This window comes from Callorhinus ursinus, unplaced genomic scaffold (assembly GCF_003265705.2).
Source record: "Callorhinus ursinus isolate GAN/ISIS: 27379988/994484 unplaced genomic scaffold, GSC_fseal_2.0 scaffold2, whole genome shotgun sequence".
Lineage (NCBI taxonomy): Eukaryota > Metazoa > Chordata > Mammalia > Carnivora > Otariidae > Callorhinus > Callorhinus ursinus.
The window spans coordinates 66055350-66062728 of record NW_027397064.1 but is presented as its reverse complement, the minus strand read 5'-3'; the positions used below and the strand labels follow the sequence as shown (position 1 = coordinate 66062728).

The 7379-nt window shown below is 36.5% G+C and overlaps 1 pseudogene; it reads right to left on the bottom strand.

The window, feature by feature from the left end:
* Positions 1 to 6606: 6606 nt before the first annotated feature.
* LOC112809662 (peptidyl-prolyl cis-trans isomerase A pseudogene) lies at positions 6607 to 7094 on the bottom strand (annotated as a pseudogene).
* Between the last annotated feature and the right edge of the window lie 285 nt (positions 7095 to 7379).

Here is a 7379-nt window from a genome sequence, read left to right as displayed (position 1 = left end):
AGAAAGAAAGAAAGAAAGAAAGAAAGAAAGAAAGAAAGAAAGAAAGACTAAGGAAAGAAGGAAGGAAGGAAGAGAAAGAGAGAGGAATGGAAAAAACATCTGGTGACTTTAAACAAGTAACCAAAAAAAAAAAAAAAACTTTCCCTTCCATTTCTTTTATCAATGTTTCCCCTAGTCCATCCAGATGGAGAGCACCGCAGGAAACCCTGAAGGTAGTAGAGGTCTCACCAGCACAGTGCTGCTCTGAAGATCACTGGTGGAGTTTTCATGAAGACGTAAGAAGACATGAAGTCTTGTGTCCCTTCAGAATAAAAAGTACAATGCACTTGACAATGAACCTGTCATTTTAAATCTTCAGGGTTTTAATCTTATACATAATAGAGTTTGGAAATGAACCAATTGTATAGTTTTGCCCAGAATTCAGATTTATATTATGTATTCCCACAGATATCCTAAAATGTACTAAAGCGACAAGTTGTTGATGACATATATTAATACAGCGATTCTAATAGCTATCTGTATTATGCAAACTGCTTCAGTAAACTACTACAAGAACTCGTCCCATTCAATGCCAGAGACAAGCAGTTAAACATAGATAGGAACCCAGCTGATTAATCGTCATCTTGCCCTCACTGAGAAAATTCAGTTATCTTGAGACAAGCATATGCAATTCTTAGAAAGAGAGAGGGACAGAGAGAAAGAGGAAGAAAGAGAAAGAGAAGTATATTTTCAAGGTTCTTTCTAAGGGCTATATATTTAGGATGAGATAATTGCCCTCCTATTACATGGTTCTGAAGATTACACAGCAAAGACTAAATAACTCCAACATATATATTATAATCACATATGGCAAGTTGTAGTCATTAATTGGGGAATAGAACAAGTTAAGTATGTAACCATAAAAGAAAAAGACAAGATAAGAATCACTAACTAAGTAGTATTTAACCTCCATTTATATCAGCTGTGTATAAAAGTACCCCCAAACTGATATTTTGGCAATTCAAACAAAACCATAGATAAAAGCTGCAGTGTCAGACGTAGCCCTTTATTTTTAATGTAACATTTGTTCAACTTATGGCACTATTTTTTTTCTCTCCTTAATGTTTGCAGAGAAGACCAGTGGATCATTTCAGAATCAAGTTTGGCTCTGCCACCCTGGAGTTAAGCACAGTAAAATGTTCTAATGTAATGGTATACCACTGCTTCTGGACCAAGTGGCAAGATGAAAATTCAAGAACACACATAAAATACCCATGAGGAAATGACAGAGCTTGAAGTCAGTTTGAATAATTTCTGAATCATAAATTCACAAAAGGAGGAGGGAGAAGAAAAGAGAAAAAGAGAAGCTAGGAGGAGGGGGGGAAAGGGAAGGTGAATGGCTCGTTCCAACCACCTCAAACACTAAATTTAAGAGTTTTATGCACTTTCATATTTCCTACTGACAGGGCTCCAGGTATACATCAACTGGCCCACAAGCACAGATGCATTAGAAGCTGTGTTTCAATGGTGTCGAGAGGCGAGTGTGCGCCCAGTTTGGTCATCATGCATTTTTCACTTTGGCTACATATGTACTTGTCATATGCACAGTTGTGCTTAATGGAAAACATGCAGTGTTCACAATGGCTTCTTTCAACCTACATTTTCTTTCCTGAGATATCTGCTGCCTGTCTTTGCTCCTGCAGAACGTCCCCATTTGATGGGAGCTCTGTAAGTCTATATTTAGTGACTGAATATTTACACCCTTTCCCCCAACACCCTCAGGACAGCTAAGATCAGCACTTCTGTTAATAGTTTCCAGGTTTGAACTCTGGGGAACTAGGCTACCCCCAGAATTTACTTTTCCCTACAAACAAATAAAGCTTGAGAAATACTATAAAACCCACCCTCTTTGATTGGCACATCCAGATAGAAACTCTTTTGTATCTTTGACCACTCCTTTCCTTCTGGTCAATATTTAAATTGCAATTTAAGATGGATATGCTATTAAAAATATGAAATTGGGGGGGGCATCCAGGCGGCTCAGTTGATGCAGGTCTCTTGAAACAAAAACTTTTCTGTAAATTAAATTCTGTATAACTGCATGTTTTATTTTCAATACACGCTCATATAGGGATCTTGGAGGCATAAGAAGCCTTAAATAATGCTAGGCAATGAAAGACTCAAGGGCAATTAGGATGTGCAAGTTTGTCATTTTTGCTTTAAAAAGAAATGTCAGAAACATGATTTCTGTAATGACTTCATTTTCTGAAAGGGATCCGATTGCAGACACAGGAGCTTTTCTCTAGAAGCAAGGGATGTATAGCTTGAAAAATATTGATTTATAGGGCATACCTAAAATCATGTTAAACATCTCTCCCCCCAAAATATCAAGTTAATTATTGATAAACTCTCTGATGTCAACGTCATGCTCAATGTCCAGGAGCTCAAGTTCTGTTTCTTGGTGCCCTTCTACATCAATAGCTATTCAAATGTTCAGGTAGCTTCCATTTTAGGTGGTACTTATTTTGCTGTACATTTTGTCTCCTTCATCATAGAGCACAAGGTCATTCTTACCTGCATCATTCCACAACGGTTACCTGGCACACATTATAAGCACATGGCCTGGGAACTAAATATAGCATGTAGCTGTTTTGTTTTGGCTTCCAGGTGTTTGAAATGTGTGGATTTCTTTAGATAAGAATACAGTTTCCAGTTTGCAACTGTTCTTACTACTCCCTCTTGTTTTTACCCACACATTTACAATTAACTTATTGGTCCTTGTAGGCATTTGAGCTGGGAAGCTCCAATCTAGAGCCTGGACTTCCCCTGAGGCAAGGAATATTCTTTATTCTTTACTCCATACTTATCTATTCCTTCACTTGACCAGTTTGGTTTATCACTAAGTTTTTTCAGGCATTCATTCATTCAGTGTTTATTGAGCTACTTCTAAATGCCAGCTACTGTCGTGGGCTCTAGTGACGAGGTAGCGCCTGCGTCTGCTCTCATAGAGCTTCTATTCTTGCTGGGGATGAGAGAGGTTATCGACAATAAATAAATACATTTCAAGTAGTGATAAGTATTATGTAGGGAAAAATAAAGAGAAAAAAGAAGCTTGAGTGCAACAGAGGAAGTTATTTTCGACAGGATATCTCTGACAAAGAGACATCTTAGCACACACCTGAATAAAGTGATAAGCCACACAGATACCTGGTACAAGAGCTTCCCAAGCAAACACAGATCTCCTCTTAGAGAGAGCTATCTTTACACAGGTAAGAGCTTCTTCCTCTAGCATACCTTTTTGGTTTTCTTAGCCGAGGATAGAAGGAAAATGATAGTGATTTTATGCCTGATTCTGTCAGCATTTTTTGCACTTGGTTTTTTTTTAAACCAAGTAGAAAATAAATTTTCAAACTCTTCTTTCACGATTAAGACTTGACTTATGCTTCTGTTATCACTGAAACAACAGCAGTAGAATTTAGTTACTCGGGAGGAAAATGTCTATTGAAAAAAGCTACTTATAGAAAACCCTCTCGCCAAAAATCCCAAAGTTACTTCACACAGCAGCAATAACGACTAACAGACAATTGCACGATGATGTAAAAAAAAAAAAAAAAAATCACATTCCTTTTGTATTTTTTTAACAATACAATAAATGGACATTCTGTTTAGCCTTTTAAAAAGAATTATGGTTGTGAATAATTAAAGAAGCATAATTTTTGTTTTTTTAAAGAGCAATTATTTTAAAATTTTTAAGAAATTTAAGAGATTACATCAACTCCCTCTTTTGAACATTGAGAAATCTAGAACACTGAGGAGTATGTGGCTTGTCCAAGGACACAGAGCCATTTATTGGTCAAGCTAGAACCTGAACTTAAGGTTCTTAATTTTTAGACTAGTACCCTTAGATACTGTTCATACCATATTCTACTAGTGAATTAAAAAAATTAAAAACTCCTATCGAGACTTGTTATTTTTCATGTTATGGGCTAATATCCAATGATTGCAAAGAGTTCATTTTTTTAGTGTATCCACCATGCCTTGCACTCCTTGACTACTGGAATGTGAAAGCATGTTCTATCAGAAAGGCTGTTTTTTCTCAATATTAACCTGGTTACAACTCTCTGAGCCAAACACTCTGAGCCCTGGTTTGTGACTGTGAAGAGCTAGATTGATTTAGGACCTTCACAAATGCTTGAGAAAAGCATGAGCAGGGCCTATTGGATTAGAAGGGTGATGTCTAAGAATCAACACTCATTAGGGTGGAGTCTAAACCCAGTTCTGGATCTTTGCAGATGGCAATCATAGAAAAACCTAAGTATCTGCCAGCTGGCTAAGTTTATGCAAAATCATTGGATTAATAAAGCCAGTCTGATCCCCGGCTTGTGAATGTCTATTAATCACTTCACCACTACAAGAACAGTCACCAGTGATTTCTTTGCTCATCTTATTTTTAAGTGAAAACCATTTCTATGAACTATATTTTAAAATATATTAGTTGAGAGTTATAAAAATAGCAATATGGAAGTAATTTTAAATAGCTCTTCAAATTAATTTGATTTTCAAGAGTAACCTAAAATAATTTAGCCACTTGTTTTGCTTAGCCTAAAATTAAATTATTGATGACTAAAAATTTCCATCACCATACAAGACATTATTAAAACATGCTATAGATATTACTATCAACATAATGGCATGCTATTACTCTTTATATAGTCCCCATTAGTCACATAAATTGTCTAAACCATGAGTTCGAATTTCTGTACTATAAACTAATGGAAATGCATCAGTTGTGGATCTTGGTGTAGGTTCAGCTTAGTTCAATGGATATATATTGAACACCTGCTAAATACTAAGCCTAGATAATAAAAATACAATTAAGAAATGATCATTAAATCAAAGAACTTAGATTTAATTTAGAGTTTCAGTCAGTTGTCAGAGGCTCAATAATCCTATATTTGTTTATATTTTATTTACATTGCAGTAAATGTCATCCATCTGGAACTAATCCAACAGCAAAGGCCTAATGCCTTAGGTATATGTTATAGAGAAGTATAATCCCAATCATTTGAAGAGAGTGAAACATTATGTTCCAAGGAGGACATTTGGAAGAGAAGGATAGTTTGTACATAGAAGGCTCTCAGTAATAAAATTCTGATGATTGAACAGTAACTCAACTCTTGTTTTAATTTGAGACCCGAGGAGGACATCTCCTGCAATAAAAGCCCTCCAGTGGTATCAGGAATCTCCATCCTGCTCCCTTCCCAACACATCACACCACCAGACTTTATGCTACAGTCATGGCAAGGGATTCTGAGACTCCAGTGCTGCAGAAGAGAGTAGGAATGGAGCAGGACTCTGTGAAGTTTCTATCAACAGTGAAGACAGAAGTGCCTGGCAGTTGTATGTAAGAGCCATTTGAAATCAGACATTGGTAATTTGGGAATGGTCTGAACACAGACTTGACAAATATTCATAAGATTCAGGTTAAGTTTTAGGGCATACCCTTATTTTCTGTAAATCTTGAGAAGCAAACCATTACAATTTGAGATATGACTTATTCTAGAAATTGAACTATCAGAAAAAACAGCCAACTCAATTTCTAAAGGGAAGCATTGTAACATTTATGAAGTTTGAGATTAAAGAAAGCAAGCTTAGTTTTGAATATATTTTAAAACCAAAAAAGCAAAAACTTCAAGAAATTTATAAGACAATCTCTTAAATTGAAAAATAGGATGGGTGAGAGATGAAATATTCAGTAATGTTCTCTTGCTCCAAAACAATTTTCTTTTGAAAAATTTGTGGTTTGGAGAATGGAGCAAAATTTCTCACTCCCCCCAAATTGTTTTATTTTGTTAAAAATCTGTACATCTATATTTTTATATTTCTAAAAGCAACATATATAATGCATATGATTGTATTGCACTAATAATAAAATCTAAAAGAAATCTAATCAAGCATAAAAGCTTTACAGGAATGCCTGGGTGGCTCAGTTGGTTAACCGTCTGCCTTTGGCTCAGATCATGATCCCAGGGTCCTGGGATTGAGCCCTGCTTCAGGCTCCCTGCTCAGCGGGGAGCCTGCTTCTCCCTCTCCCTCTACTGCTGCTGCTCTCTCTCTCTCTCTGACACATAAAAAATAGAATCTTTAAAAAAAAGAGCTTTACAATTTTTTTTCTAAATTATAATGGCCTGAAGATTCTGAGCTATAGCAAATATTCTGAAATTGTAAATCAATGATATGAATATTCAGTTAAAAATTTGTGATGTTAAGATATTGCCTAAACGTATCCTGCAAGGGTGCCAGGTGTTTGAACATATACAGACAAAAAATTAGATATAAGATAATGCTAAAAATATTAATATAAATATAATATGAAATAATAAAAAAATTAAAACGTGGAGTCTATAATCCAGTTCCTTCACTTTATTTTTTTGTTTAGTTTTTATTTCATAATCAGAAAATTAACTCTGCAATCCAGCTAGACTTGGAGGGGAGTAAAGAAAGTATAAAACCCATAGAACTCCAGTGACAGCACAAAGATTATAGGCTATTTTAAGCAGATGGCGTCCTCGCCTGAGCTACAGAAGGAATGATACGGTAGTTAAGGTACAATACAAGAAAAATATATTAGATTTGTCCACAGTCAGCTATGGTGATCTTCTTGTTGGTCTTGCCATACCTGAACCCAAAGCGCTCCATGGCTTGAACAATATTCATGTCCTCTTTCACCTTTCCAAAGACCATGTGCTTGCTATCCAACCATTCAGTCTCAGCAGTGCAGATGAAAAACGAACCCATTTGATTTGGATCCAGCATTTGCCATTGACAAGATGCCAGGACCCGTGTGCTTCAGGATGAAATTCACATCATCAGATTTCTCCCCATAGATGGACCTGCCAACAGTGCCATGATGGCGGGTGAAGTCACCATGCCGGCACAGAAATCCCAGAATGATTCTGTGAAAGTGGGAAACTTGATAATCAAATCCTTTCTCCCCAGGGCTCAGAGCAGGAAAGCTTTCCACTGTCTTCGGAACTTTGCAAACAGCTAAAGGAGACCCAGTCCAAAGGCTCGCCATCCAGGGCAATGTCAAAGAACACAGTGGGATGGACCATGGCTGGGTTGCATGGGCAGCTCCAGGGTCGAATGCAAGGCCCAGTTCCTCCACTTTGAAACTGAAGAAATAGAAGCCAGGTAATTTTTTTCATTCACTTTCACAAGATTGTAAAATTCACTAGTGGAATCAAACTCAGCTTTTGCTGATGCTTTCCACTAAAATGTACCACCTCCAATTAGAGGTACTAGGATCTTCAGTAACAGTGAACTACTGATTTCTTTATACCTTACTCAAAAATAATAACCTATTTTACACTATTCTAATAAGAATTCTTTTTTAAACA